At 41.3% G+C, this 14,934-nt stretch overlaps 1 long non-coding RNA gene across 1 annotated transcript in view; it reads left to right on the top strand.

Annotated features, from left to right (window-relative positions):
- Window positions 1–1,106: 1,106 nt before the first annotated feature.
- LOC129205941 (uncharacterized) overlaps window positions 1,107–14,934 on the top strand; it is a 355,144-nt gene continuing 341,316 nt past the window's right edge. Inside the window, exon 1 of the long non-coding RNA XR_008576923.1 lies at window positions 1,107–1,418. This is a non-coding gene — a long non-coding RNA (uncharacterized LOC129205941). The remainder of the gene's footprint in view (window positions 1,419–14,934) is intronic.

Raw genomic sequence — 14,934 nt, 5'->3', positions numbered from 1 at the left:
GGATAAAAACAGCCACTGTGGGACAGAAACGTTTTTTTCCACTGACAGCTGCAATAAGAAGCTGAGCTAGGATGGATACTGCAGGAGCAGTGAAGGGAATCCTTCATGCAGTCTCACCTCCGCAGCTTTTACCTTATGTTCCCTTTCCCTAATCGTAGTGGTGTACTTGGCCCTAAGGAGCAGACAGGTGAGACCTACTGTGTTGCTCGAGTTGCATGTGGATTTGGGGGACGAGGGAGGAAAAGGGCAATAAAAACAGCAAGCAAAGGTTCAGCAGCCGTAAGACAGAGGTGAAATAAAGCTTGCTCTGCACCGGTCACGCATAAGCTACAGTAAAACGTAAAAGCGATGCACACAAAGTACACTGCGGCTAGCGAGCCTGGGGTCTCCTTGAAAACAAGCTTCGTGCAACGTTACCGGAGACACACGTACGTAAGCACAGAGGCACAGACACACGAGCGTGCCCGTACGCGCACACGGCGAGAGGCATACCCTCCTGTGCACGCACACCCGCTCCCGCCCGGGGCTGCCGGGCTCACGTTCGCGGCGCCGCCGCTGCCGCACCGCGGCGAAGCCCGCTCCCGCCGCACCGCGGCCGCCGGGGCTCCCCACGGGCGGGGGCCGCAAAACGCCACCGCGGGGCCCCCCGGGCTCCTCGCGGCGGCCGCCCGGTACGCGCCGGTCACCCTCCTTCCCGACTCCGGTCACCAAGCATCCACTTGCCCGGCTGCCCCGTCCCTGCGGTGGCCAGGGACAGGTGGGGATCACCCGGCGCGGGGAACGGGGCGTCCGGGGCCACCTCCCGCCCGCTCTCCGCTCTCGCCCGGCAGCGGCGCGGCGGCTGCCCCGCTCCCGCCCGCCTCCGCTCCCGCCTCCCCGCGGCGCGCCCGCCCCTCGCCCGGCACCCGGCGCTGCCGCGGGCCGCAGAGCAGCCGCGGCCACGCTGCGCGGCGCGGAGAGACCGGGGCTGGCTGCGCGGCGTGCGGGTGGGGAGGGAAGGCCGGGGCGGGGGGAGGGAAGGGGAAGTGGAAGGGAAGGGAAAAGGGGGGGTGTGAAGGGGGAGGGGGGGGAGAAATCAAATAAATAAATAACCTCCGCACCAATAAGAGAGGCAGCGGCTGCCGAGCAGGCTGGGATCGGATGGGAGAGGTCTTTCCTGGGCTGTATTTGTTTGTTTGTGACTGGAGCTGCAAAGTTCAGAGCCAAACGTGTTGCTTTCCGGCGGCGGCGGCGGCAGCCCCATTTCACCTGCTCCGCTGACAGGGTGCCTGCCCGGCCCGGGGCGGCCCCGCCGCTCTGCGGGCCCTCTGCCTGGCGTCCTCCCTGCCGCTGGGGCCGAAGGACGGGAGAGGAGCGCGGGGCTGCGTCTCCTGCCTGCCCGCCTTCCCCTCCGCGGCTGCCGGAGGGGCAACGGACAGGTGAGTGCCTCTTTACCGCACTTCTGCCCAGCACGGCGCGGAGGGTGCCTCCGCTCCGTAGTTGTCTGTCACTGCGGGAGCTGCTCATTTATCAAACTTTGCCTCCTGTTGGCTCCCGCACCCCCCGCCTCGCCTTTTGCGGGAGGGCGAGTGCTTGGGGTTAATTGGTTTTGCGCAGAGGGAAGCCGGAGTGAGGGGGGTCCCGCTCTGCAGAGCGCAGTTCAGCCCTCCTCGGGAAAGGGGGCTTGTCCGAGCCGTCCCCCCCCCTGCAGCCGCTCGGGGCTGCCGCCCGCAAGAGTTCGTACCGCGGGCGCGGAGGCGGCGCGGGCGCCCGGCGGAGCCAAGTTTGGGGTTTTTTTTCTGCCCTGGAGGGAGCCCGCGGGGCCCGTGCAACAGGCACCGTCCTGCGGAGGGAGGGCGGGCGGGCTGCGGAGGGACGCCTCGCCCGCCGGCGTGGTGCCACCGAGCGGACCTCTGCCCTTTTAGGTAATTTCGCTTTGTCTCCAACACCTCCACGGATTTGCCTTGCTGCGAGCCTGTGCCCTGCGGCTGCTTGTGAGCGCCTAGAAGCAACGCTCGGAGGCACGCCTCCTCCTGAGAAGGAGAGAAACTTGCCGCTCCGCGTGAGGGACGGACGCGCTGTTCTCACCCGCCTGCGCGGAAGATGCGCGTTCGGGCGCCGGGCGGCTGAGCCCTCCCCGGGGAGGGACGGAGAGGGCTGCGCGGCGGGGCGCGGGCGCCCGGCAGGTGGAGCCGTGGGGAGCGGCGGCGGTGATTTATCGCGGCTTAAGCGGCGTTGCGAGCGGAGCCCCGAAAGCTCCGGTGCGAAGCGGCCCGGTGTGCGTCCCCGAGCTCGCACCTCCGCGGCCGGAACGGGTCCTTAAGTTGGATGCGGCGGGCGGTGAGCGGGGCTGCGCCGGGCGGCTGGCGGGTGCGCGCCTTCCTGTCGGGGCTGCGGGAGGCAGGCGGAGGCGGCGTGCCTCGGTGTTAACGTTACCCCCGGCCACACGCCTGTGTCCTACCCGTGATTGTCTTTGTGGTTGTCACTATGTACTTGGAAAAAAGGATGAGATTCTAGGGGTAGTCTGTCTTAATTATCACAGAATGTATAAAAGCGTAATTGCTAAAATTATTCAATAGCGGTTAACAATTAAAAGATTATCCCAGTACTCTGCAGCTAGCAAGGAGCAGACTGTACTAATTGGATAGTTAATGACATTTAAATAGGCAGGCTTTCTTAAAATAGTAAGCTCCACTCTTCCAGGGAACTGAATAGGGTGTTAGAATATTTAATAATTATATTGCGATGATGGTAACACTTCTGAAAGGGCTGTGGTAATTAAGTTGTTAGCTTGGCCAGCAGCACTGGGACAGACTTCGCACAGTTTTAGAGCATCGGCTGAGAGAAGGCTGAATGTTCATCATTTTTCCTTTGATAGGTAAATACAGCTAAACATTTTAGAAATTTACGTGAAGCCACATCAAAGGGGAGGCAATGTTTTACATATTGCCCAGTGAAGTCTTCTTCCATCTTTTACTGACATCATTTGACTGAACTGGTAATTGAACTTGCATTTTATGTCACTTACTACTTGATTTTTATGTCACTTTCTGTCACTTGCACTGATTGGAAATACTGACTGTTTAGTATTGTGAAGACTGGATCAAGGACGGTATAACAATAGTCCTCTTGTCATCCTTTAAAAACTAAACAGCTAAGGTAGCTTTTTTTTTTGGTGGTGGTAATAACATACCAGTTTAAACACTGTTCTTCAATAACAAAGTGATAAATAAATCAACTTCTGTGTGGTTAAACTTTATTTTCTAAACTTTGTTCTCCACATCTCTCATATTTCTTGCATAACTTGAAAATGTTCTATGAGAAATTCATAGAGTAACTACATAAACTTGTTGCATTTTGTTTTAAAAGTTTTCCCAGTGTAATGTGTAGTAAAGTTGGCAAAATAAGAAGCAACACAATGTAATCTCACACTTGCTGTATTTTTTTTCCGCAGAGAAAATGTTTCCCACTATCTTCAGCAAAGACGTATTCTTAAGGAAATGCCAGAAATGGAATCAAATAAGAGATTAAATTAAACAAATTAAATAGGATATTCTATTTTAAGAACTACTGAAGAGAATAACACGTAATTAAAATTGTAAATGGGCTCTTATATACCTGTGCTTTATCCAGTCAGTCTTAAGTTTTGTCATCAACATAGTTTTGTCTTCCTTTGACGTAAAAAAATACAGAAATAAATAAACTCCCGAAACTGTTCTAAATAATAAGGGCTTGGAGTGTTTGTCTCCCAAGTCAGTGGAAATGCTGAGCTTCACAAAAGTTATATTCACAATTGTAAAACTAGTCTATTTTCTTCTTGCGTCAGATGCTACCATTGTCACTTAGGAATCTTTTTTGTGTTGTATCCCAATCTTGCTCTTTTCACAATTACAGATACATTTCTCAACCACTTTCTTTATTCTTGCATGCCAAAGGATTCAGATATTTCCTGTGGGCATTGCTGCTGACTTCTGAAGCTGAATTCCATTCTATGCTTTCCCAAATGAGGGTTTCTAAAAACCAGAATAATGGAGCTTTTAGTTTTTCCTCAATTCTTGTAAAAATGTTAGCTTGAGTGAAGATGGGGTTTAATCTTACGATTGGGTTTCCTCCAAAACAAAAGTATGACTTTCTACACAGCTGATACATAGATAGCTGAGTGTGTTATCAAAGATTTAAAAAACACTGGTGTCTTGACATCTGGATTTGTGGACTGTCTTTGATAAAACATCGAGTGTGAGAAAATGCCGAAGAGGGCTTTTTTTTAGGGTAAAAACCCCCAACTCCCAAATAGAAGGATTATTTAAAAAGGCTTTCCATGACATACTGGATTGTATAAAGCTGTTTGAGGGAGTCGTGTTTGTGTATTTTCCATATATTTTATTAAGATTATACCAGCACATGCTTTTTGAGAAAATGAACTCTGCTTGAAAAATTCTCCTAATGAAACACAGATAGGTTTTTTCTAGAAAATCTATGTATTTTTGTCCCTGATTTTTCCCAACTCTGTATCGGTAAATCTATGCAAGAAGATTCCCCAGCATTATTAAGCATATTCTTCTGTATTGCTTCCAAATTGTACCACTTGAAGTCTTTCTTTCATCCTAACATTTACAATACTAATGTTAAACTTAATGTCCTTTGTAGGCTGAAGGTACCTTTCTGCTGATCTGATACTTCCAAAGGATACATAACAATGGTTTACATGTAGTATATCTAGAAACGTTGTATTTACTAAACTCACACCTCAATATGGATAAACTCAAAAATTTTTATCTTGGAAAACGCGTAACATTGGGGATGAGGACAGGAGGGAAGAAGTTCTTCAGTCCTGTAATTACCATATTCATACCGCTTGTTAAATGAGGGGATGTCATCTTGTGGGCACATGCCTCTGTCAGAACAGTAAAATACCCTGTGGTTGACATTGAAGCTACAGCATACATTACAAATCATTCCAGGTAAAACAAATATTTAAGAAACAGAGATGCAAAATATTTGTTAATGCATTGAAGTGAATGGGCGATGAAATTCAGTACCCGACAATATTTCTAGTGTAGCTGATAAAATAATAATTACTACCTGTGATAGATACTGGAATCAGACTTCTGAAAGCCAATACTTTTGTTTTTTAAAAAGTATGTTGGCTTCATAGATGTTGACTTTTTTAATGTTATAATAGCGTTTTACTGTATTAAAGAGAGCAATTGAAGCTATAAACTAATAAATTCTATAGGCTTAGCAGAGTCATGGTCTGCAAATTATCAGAATGACTAAAGCATTAAATTACACTTTTATTTGTGCAATAAAGATAATTTCATACAAGACTTGACTTGCAGCTCTGTTATATTACGAATACAGTCATACTTCTGAAATCGCGTTCTTTCATTCAGGTCCATAAGGAAACTAAGTTTTACTTTCAGATCTGTTACTTCTGGACTATGAATTTAGCAATTTAATGATGGATACTGATGTTTTGTCAAACAGAGATCTGGGTTTAGTACACACACATGCAGCAATACATATCTAAATATGTGCCTATGTATGCTTTCTGTGTGAAAAACGGTCTTTTCTTTAATAAACTTGAGCAAGAGAGAGGATCTCTCTGCTTTACAAATTGCTTTAAAGATTTATTTTATCTAGTACCTTGTACCCCAAACAGTACATCTATTATAAGGTAAGAAAGAATTTGCAAAGATTCTTTGAAAGCATGGGAAGTGTTTTAACTATATTACATAGAAGGATCAGCATGGGGTATTTGCAGGTACTTCTCCTCTAGAAACATGAATGAGTCAAAGATTATATTAATTTTGTTAGTTCAAATTGCATCTCTTATCTTAAACTATTGCAGTGTAGTACCTAAAGGCAGTCTGCCTGTGAGCTCCCCTGGAATCTAGAACTCTTGAGAATGTCTCTTCTAGTAGCTGCTAAATGTTCCAGTGTTAATTAAGAGGTAATGTAAGTGGAATCAAATGTTATGACAGCATAATGGTCTCCTGTTGAATATAAGTTCCGTGGCTAAGCAGACACACTTTCAGAAAACAAGCATATTTCAGCATTGCCTGTTCAATAGGAAGTGTTTCTGCAAAAGCCTTAAATAATCCCCCATAGAGATCTGTTCATCATGTTTCTATTGTAGCAGTCTAATGAGAGCAGCATCGCTTTCCCTTCATTAGTTGAATGCAGAGCGGTTTTACAGAAATCTGTAGGGTCACGCATATGGTGGTTCTTTACTCCAGTCCTCGTCTGTACCAACACCCAAGACTTCTGCTAGCGGAAGCTTTTGCTTCCTCCAATGTGAAGAGAAAGCAAGAAAAGTTAGCTGTATGCCAGGATATGCCGTCATGACTGTTTGACAGTGCAAAACTGCAGAGGGCAGACTCGCGGCCATCCCACTGTGCATGGTCTTGACCCGTATATTCAGAGTAGGAGCGTTTTGAACGTAAAAGGGAAGTGGTCAAGTTGCTCTACCCTTCTGATAGACACCTATGGATTTGACAGTTCTGTTTATTCAGGAATCATTCCACCTTTTAAAGTAGTGTTAAAAATCACATTGATTTGTGACAAATCATTCTGGCTCAAGTATTGTTCCCACACTGATCTCTGCCTTTTTATTGTAAACGTGTTCTCCCTTAGGACAGGGTAACACTGAGATGTAGCCATAATGATGTTCAAAAGAACATCAACCATTTCCAAGGGCAGGGAGCAGGGCACGATCGGGGGAAGGCAGCCAGCCAGCAAGGACTGAGCTCGTATTTATCCACTTCCAGAGCAAGTGGGGTGAGGAGGAAAGGAGGATGAAGCGTGTGCTAATTGACGGTGGGCAGTGCCCCTGGGTCACAGGAGGAGTGAAGCTTGTTGAAGTTTGGACTGAAACACCTCCAACTCAGCTCTGAGAGACATTATCTTGGCAGCTAATGCCACTTTATGGTACACTGACCATTGTATGTACGATTTCAGATGAAAGCATTTGAACTGTTAACAAAATTATCTGAAATTGCACTGATTTATGCAGTGACAACCATCTAACATTATGACTGATAAAACCCATTTAGGCCCTGTTCCTGCAGACACTACATACATGTTTAATCTGATGACGAGCCCTGCTCGTATTTTTAGGACTACAACTTGATATAACGAGAGATGTGAAGCATAATCTTTTATCAGAAGCAAAATCTGTTTAATACTTTTCATTTTGGAAACTAACAACTTTAATTTTCATTTTGGTGGATCTCTGACTGGCAATGAGTCATACCTCAGCAACTGTATATAGTATGGTTTCACTTACCTGCTAACCCCTGTAAATCATTGGGGTATAACTTGTTCTTGGACCGAAGAGATTACTAAACGTAATTCTATGTTACACTGAAATAAAAGACCACATTCAAGGAACATACAAGTCTTGTCAAGGTAATTTTTAAATATTTCTAACTATTGGCTGCAGTGAAGGGGATAAAATACAGGGATGAGAATCGAAATGGACTAGCTGATGGTCTAAGGGGAAATCAAGCTTTGGAGAGAAGAGGTGATAGTTAATAGTTTTGTCTTTTTTTTTTTTTTATTTCAGCCAATCTACTGCTAATTTAGGATGTGGGTAGAGGATAGCCTGTGAATTAGGTAGTGTGGGTAAGAAGATACTGTCCATTCACTTAAAAGCTAGTGTTAATTTAATTGGATTTTTAGCTGCCTTTCAGACTAAACTACACATGTATGCCTAGCCCATTGGAGCAGGAAGTAAAATATGCTCATTTGCAACTGCAAGACTAATTAATTTTACTTCACTTTGCAAAAGATTTATTGGGGCTTATGCGTCCCTGGGAAAAGGGGTTGTAGATTGTTGTAAAGTGCTGTAGCATGAAGAATTTTTTTATTTTTTTTTAATAAAGATTGACTAGTTAGGGCTTACTTCAGCAATAGCTAGGATTAGCAACACTGAGGCACAGGTAGAATAAGAGTTAGGTTTCACCACCCTTCCTTATACTCACTGGTAAGTACTTGTAATGGAGAGTATTCACTCATATATGCTTTTTTGATTTCTCATGCAAAAATTGGGGAAGAAACTACACAAAGAGAATGAGAGGAGATTGCATGGGACTGATTGGCAAACTAGCAACAGCTGTTACAGCAATCAAGGGGGATGACAAGTAGTTTTTCTTTAGTAGGAACTGACAGAGTGAGGATTGGATTTAACATAAAGAAGAGAAAGGAGGAGTGATGAGAAGAGAGAACAGTTAAAGAAGGCTTTAAAATCCTACCTTGATAGAAGTTCTTGGGACACAGGTTAGTCAACAAGGGGGGAAAATGATTTTTTTTTTTGTTAAATGAAAAAAACCCCAAACTCTACTTCTTTTTTGAGTAAGAGTATTAAGTTGGGTATGAAGTTTGTCTCTTGAAGAGCTTGTGATGTGCTGTAGAGGACATGGAGTGAGTGTCTGAATCGCAAACAACACAGATTCTTTGAGTTTAAGCCAGGTGGGGGAGAATTACTCTTGATATACACAGAGTTTACTCCGTGCTGTGCGGACTCATGTTCTTGGAGGACAGAAAGAGCTTTTAGCAATTTCTAAAATTTTCTGCCCTTGTTTCCTTTTTATAGACTTTCATCCTACTGTCTTTTTCTCTATCTTTGTTTTCTTTATTTCTGTGATTCAAGAGCATGAGGATCTGAAGATAAAATTGACCTAAACTGAAAACTCCCTGAACCAGTAGAATTGACTGGGGCTGTGATCACACTCAATTTCACACTGCTGCTAGTGTCATGTAGAGTAATATTGTGAAGGATTCTGTCAATTTTTGGTTCAGCTGCTAGTTGTCATAATGGTAAAGAATCACAGGGAGAGTCACTATCTTCAGTCAGTGAATGAGAAACTTTATTAGAGAAAGGAAAACTGGTATTTTCTCTGAAGCTTTCTTTTTTTCCTCATTATAAAGCTTTCACAGAATCTTTTCATTTTCTGACTGAATATCTGCAGCTGATTTTCAAAAACTGTACATGACATTTGAAGTCTTGGTTCCATACATATTTTTCTTGATGGAAAAGTTAAATTGTTCCAACTCTTTGGCTATTCCTTTCTACTCACTAACAACCTTCTCAGTTGAATTCTTTAGAGGACTATACACGCAACCAATCTAAACTGAGTAATTCTGTGGCACAAAAAAACCCCAAACCACGAGATTGTTAACCATATTGAATCACCTCAATGCCCCCAAATAGTTTTGCTGGTGCAAACAAGGGTACAGAGTTAAGGGTAGGAGTTCCTTCTGGAAGGGAAGAGGAGGTGGGATCTGCTTTAGCCAGCCTTGCCACCAGAAGAAAAAATTGTAGAATTTAGGCCTCATGCTTGGTGTCATCTGTACTCTGCAATCAGAAGGTTTTATGATGGTTTCATTATTATCTTTAATCTTCTGTGTTCTGCCATAACAGCTAGAGACCTAGTTAGAAAGCAAAACAGGACTCTCTTGTGCTAGACGACACGTGCATTTAATGAGTACAGATCTGGTTTATGCTTGCAATGGACATAAGATTCCACTGTCTTGTCAAGATGTATGCACTTGCATATACAGCACATCTAATAACACATGTAAGAATATTTGTTCCTGTTTAGAACTTTAGAAAATGCAGTTTAAGCTTACTCATTTTTCTGTTGCCTTTTTTCACTCACCCATGTGCCATTCTACCATCTATTCCTTATGGGGAATTTTATGGCTTTCAGATCACATACTGAAGATCCTATTTGCTATTTATGTATTAATAACTCTTGGTACAACGTAAGTAGTGTGCAGCTATCTATTGTCAATAATTCTTTGCAAAGGAAATTTTCTGTTGCTGTTTTTGTTTACTCATCTTCCCTCTTGCTCTTCTATTTTGGTCTCATATGTTTCTCAGGTGTGACTGTACTTCTGCTATTATTGTAGTTATCTGCATTTACAACTTGGCATTGAATTCACTGTGGTCAGCCCTGACTGCTATATCCTGAGCTTTGTGAGTGGCTATCCTTTTCTCTGAGTCTTTGTCTGACTCTGTCTCTTTGCCCTGTACCTCCCCACAGAAATGCTCCTAAGTTGATATTTTGGGAGTCTTAGACAATCCTTTTTGTGAATAACCTGTAAGCCTGGAAAAAGATCTATTGTGAAATCTGTGTATCAGCCCATCTTTCTTATCTTTCTCATAAAAAGAGGAAAGCATGAGGAAAACATAGAGTAACTAGATAGACTGTATTTTTAATCCTAAAAATACAATCTATTGCCCAAAATTGTTTCTTCATTAGTGCACAAATTATGGTCTGCTTAAGAGTTGCGCTCAGCGGTCACACTTTCAGAATAACACAAGAAGCGTATTGCTTGGGGGTTTTCTGAAAGCTAATTTGAAGCCAGAGAAAGAAGCGTTAGCTGCATGAAAAGCTTGTCAACTTACCCAGGGAAAAGATGCACACTGGGTACATAGGTATAAGGCTCTATTTCATCCCTGTCGTTATAATCCATCTCAATCTTACTTTTGGGAGGCCACTTCTAAGTTTAATGTCAATTTACATTTCAGTGAATACCTTGTTTCTTTTTCTTCACTGCAGTGAAGATATCCTTACTTATTAGATGACAGCGTTTTTGAAATGCCTATCATGCTTGTAAAAATATCTACACTGACAAAACATACACAGTAAAATGTAAGCTGTAGAAAATAATATTGCATGCTGAACTGCCAGTAATTTCAGTCCTAATAAAACAAAAAAACACTCCTGAAGTTATCCTACATTTCCCTAACACTCCTTCAGTACTCCAAGATGATGAATGAACATCTTTACAGGTTTAACGCCTGCTGAGTCTGGACTCTGAGGGGATCCATGATAGAAGTTTAAATGTCAGTAGGAAATTTTTTGTTTAAATGTCCTCAATAACCACAGTAAAAATATTGCTTCACGGGGAGAAAAATGTATGTCATAAGGAAGATATTTCAGGAATTATGCATTCAAACCACTATCATGAACTTCATTTTTACAAAACAAAAGCTTTCATCATTCAGTGAAGACAGTACTTTGTGCCATCTTCAGAGAACAATGCCAAACCTGCCTGGCTGAATTCTGCATTAACTATCTTTTAAATGTTCAAAGGTGTTATGCTATGTAATGTGCAAAAATAATGTACTGTATTACAGCTGCAGTTCCTTGAAATCAAGAATCAGTCTGTTACCCAATATAATATTTTTTGCAAGGAAATACAAGGACAGTGTGTGACACTCTGCAAAGTAAAAATTGTAGATACTTTGCTTTCTGTGATTTTTGCCACTGCAACTTGCTCTCTGTTCCTCAGAACTTTGACAAATGCTACCCAATATACTGCATATTGTAAATATTACAGTGATAGGTCCTCTATATTTAATATTTTATTGTTGTCGCTGCTGTGAAAATAGCTAAACACGAGTATCTTTTTATGAGTTATTAATTTTAACTTACTGATAACTTAAGGGTTTACACGATTTGAGGGTTGTCAGTGTGTACAACACGTACTTTGTACTCTGGCTATGTTTGCTGGTGACAAACTGTGTTGAAAACATCCTTTTCTTGGCATTTGACATAATTATCACACATCTTGCTCCTATCGTTTTCTTTCTCAGGACTTTTCTTCGTGAAACCATCTCTAGTTAAACACTATCTTTACTCCAGATATGTAATCCTTCTCTTCTAATAGCATTGCATAATTAAACCAAAACAAACCCAGAAAACAAAAAAGCCCATTTGTATCTTTTTTTTAAAAAAAAAAAAGTTGTTTTCAATATGTACATATTTTTTGGACCCGAAATCCACTATGAAAATGCTGAATGCTAAACTATGTTGGACTGGAAGCTAAAGTTTTAGTTTCTGCTGGACCAGTAATTTTTATTGGTTATTTTAATCTTGTGAACTTTTACTTTTTCACATTTTCTCTGAAGGTCTTCAAATGTAAATAAATAAAAGACTTAAAGATATTCTTTAAGTGGAAGATTGCTAGAGATTTAATGCTTTCTTGTTAAAATTTGCATGAAACTTTTCTGTAATCTTTTTGTAAACTGTAATCTTTTTGTAAACTCAATTCCCACTTGAAAGAGCTGTATTAGTTTAAAGATTAGCAACTGTGCAATACATCCATTTCTTTTGCACAAGAAGCACTCTATGCTTTTGAAACAAAGATCTGCTATTTCTAATTTTATGTTGTGATTTACAAAATGCACATTCTTCAATTCTACTTGTTCATTTTGTATAAAGCATCAAGCTGGTTTTAAAATAAAATAAATCCTAGGACCCAGTCTAGCTAATATTAATGCATGTTCAAGCCAGAGTTAAACACATGCAAATGAGAGCATGCATAGAATAACATTCAATGATGTAGCTCCAATATTGATCTAAGAATACATTACTTTCAGAGGTCTGAAAAATCAGGTGTTTGGAAAAAATGTCATGATGCTGATACTTGTTTTCTTTTACAACAGATTGTTCTCACCTCTTTCAATAGTGGTTTTGCTGTTAAAACCAAGATTATCATGTGGTTCCTTTCCAGTGCAAAATAGTTCTTATGACACATTTGAATAAATGTAATTTAAGATCCTTCATATTTATTTCTGGCTTTGAGGGTTTTCTTGTCCATGCAGAAATTATAACCTGCTCTGTAGGTGCAAACATTTTGAAAATACTAGCTGGCAAATCGGAAAAAGTGAAAATCACTCTCTACTTGAAGACCATATTTTATGTGAAGAGCAATGTGGAAAATAGTAATGTGCTAGTTTGCCATTGAAAAGTGGCTCTGAGGTGTGCACTATTGAGTACATAATATAACCTGCTGAATACTGAAGGGTTTTATCTCCATTCTTGGCAGCTATAAAGAATTATAAAATTTGTGAGAGAACTTAAAATGCAAGAATAGCTGGTAAAGCATGAATGTTGCTCAACTTAACTGCATTTCCTCATTTGTTAGCATGTGTATTCTTAAATGCTGATGAATTTACTATTCTTATAAGAGGACTTTGACATCTTAGTCTTGTCTGATTTTTGTGAAGCATATCTATAGTTTCCTGCTGCTTGCTCCAATTTGGATTTAAATTCAAAACCTTTGTATAGTTTCAAGGTGATAAGTACCTTGAAACCTGTTTTTTAGATTCAATTATCTGATTGTCTTATTGTCCCATTTATCCTCCATTTTTTAATTTCCTGTAATAAAGTTGGTAAAAATTTCCAGTAAATAATTCATAATGGTCTTTAAATTGGTGGAGGATCTCTTCTTTTTGTGCTTTTATTTGAAATAATTTTATTTCTGATTTATTTTTACAGTTAACTTAGCAGAAATTAGTGTATTAATTTCTTATTACTTCAGTGAATTTTGCCTCTTCACTAATGTTAAATCTTCGTGCTTTAAAGTACATGTGTAGCTGGTGAGAAAAGTAATACTGTCAGTGAATTTCAGATTCAAGTAATTTTATTTCCAGTGCACTTTGGGGGGGAAGTTATCTTTTGGACAGAATGTGAAAAGCTATGGAAAGAGTTTTATCATTACTTAATTTTCTTTCCATTGTTTGATGATTTGATATACAGGAGGCCAGTGGAAGCCTCATTCCCTTTTACTGTGTGTTAAAAGAGCTAACTATAACCTTTGTCACTGGCTCTGGAGAGCCCTTATACAAAGTAATTTTCTACTAAATTGAAAGCTTCTCATAGTCAATAATCACTTTATGTAATAGACATACATCTTATAGCTCAATTATCATATAAAGGTGCTTTATTGTGAGGAATTTTCTTAGGTAGGCCAGTTGTTGGGTTGAAATCCAGAAATGTGGAGAATCAATTTCTTGATACCCACGTAAAAAGCTTGTAGAATGTAGTTGGGTAGTGACTGGCTCCATAGTCCCCTCAGTCTGTCGTTGATACTTACTCTGTGGATTAATGGTAAAAGCATTACTATATGTTGGTTTGGGAAGCTAGTTTAATCTGCTTTACAATCTGAATGGCTTTGTCTCTTGTTTACTTGGTACCCTTTATTCCTTTATAGTGACACTTTTAATACTGATTTACAAGATAGTTTTCTTCCTGTCTTTCTTTGCTCTCCTTATCCGACACTGTGTTGAAGCCAGTGTGCAAATGAACTGAAGATGCTCTTTCCTAATAAATAGATGTTTGTCACTGACTGCCTTTGCTGTTTATGGTCTGGATTTTCCTGGATGTACCAAGTATGGTCAGGCACACATTGTAATTCAGGGAAATTAAGCAGAACGATCTAGCCTGCCTAGTTAGAGCACTTCATGGAGAAACTGTCTGTCTTCTGAGGTATGGTCGGAGGACTACATGCTCACTGAGAGGCTGCAGCGAGCTGGTCAATCGAAAATGCCAGGTGTACAGTGTTTTGTCTGAAATCTCACATCTCCTTAGGGCATGAAAGACTGACTCAGGGCTGTACAGTAGAAGCATCTCTTCATTCAGGAGCCAGAAATCTGGCATTCTTTTTATAGGAGTAAACACCTAGGTGAGAGGAGCTTATTCTCTTTAAAAGGACAGTAATAGTGATTGCAGGCACCTCTTAGTGCTTAGGGCAGTTGCACAGACAGTGAAAACACCACTCTTTCATTTCAGTCTGGCATCTTTTGAAGGGACTTCAGTTAGTAACTCCTGTGTCCTACAGAAACAGCAGGTTAGTTTATTACTGTGCAGCAAGTAATTTTGAGAGAGAAGCAGAAAAAACCAAAGAGCATTACTCTGAGATGAAGTGAATATGAGAGGAGGTCTTGGGTGTGCCACTAGATTGCTTTTGCTTTTTTTCCCATTACATAGTTATTGGGTAAACAGATTAAATCCTATGAGCAGAAACTAGAATCCGGGTCTCAACTCAGTAAAGTTTTAAAGCTCTTGATCGCTAAGGTCATAGACACACAGGCATTCAATGTCAGAACTGAATATAAAAGATCTGGCATTTAGGCATTGTTAGCGAATGTCAACTATT

This window comes from Grus americana, chromosome 4 (assembly GCF_028858705.1).
Source record: "Grus americana isolate bGruAme1 chromosome 4, bGruAme1.mat, whole genome shotgun sequence".
Lineage (NCBI taxonomy): Eukaryota > Metazoa > Chordata > Aves > Gruiformes > Gruidae > Grus > Grus americana.
This window is presented reverse-complemented; position numbering and strand designations above follow the sequence as displayed.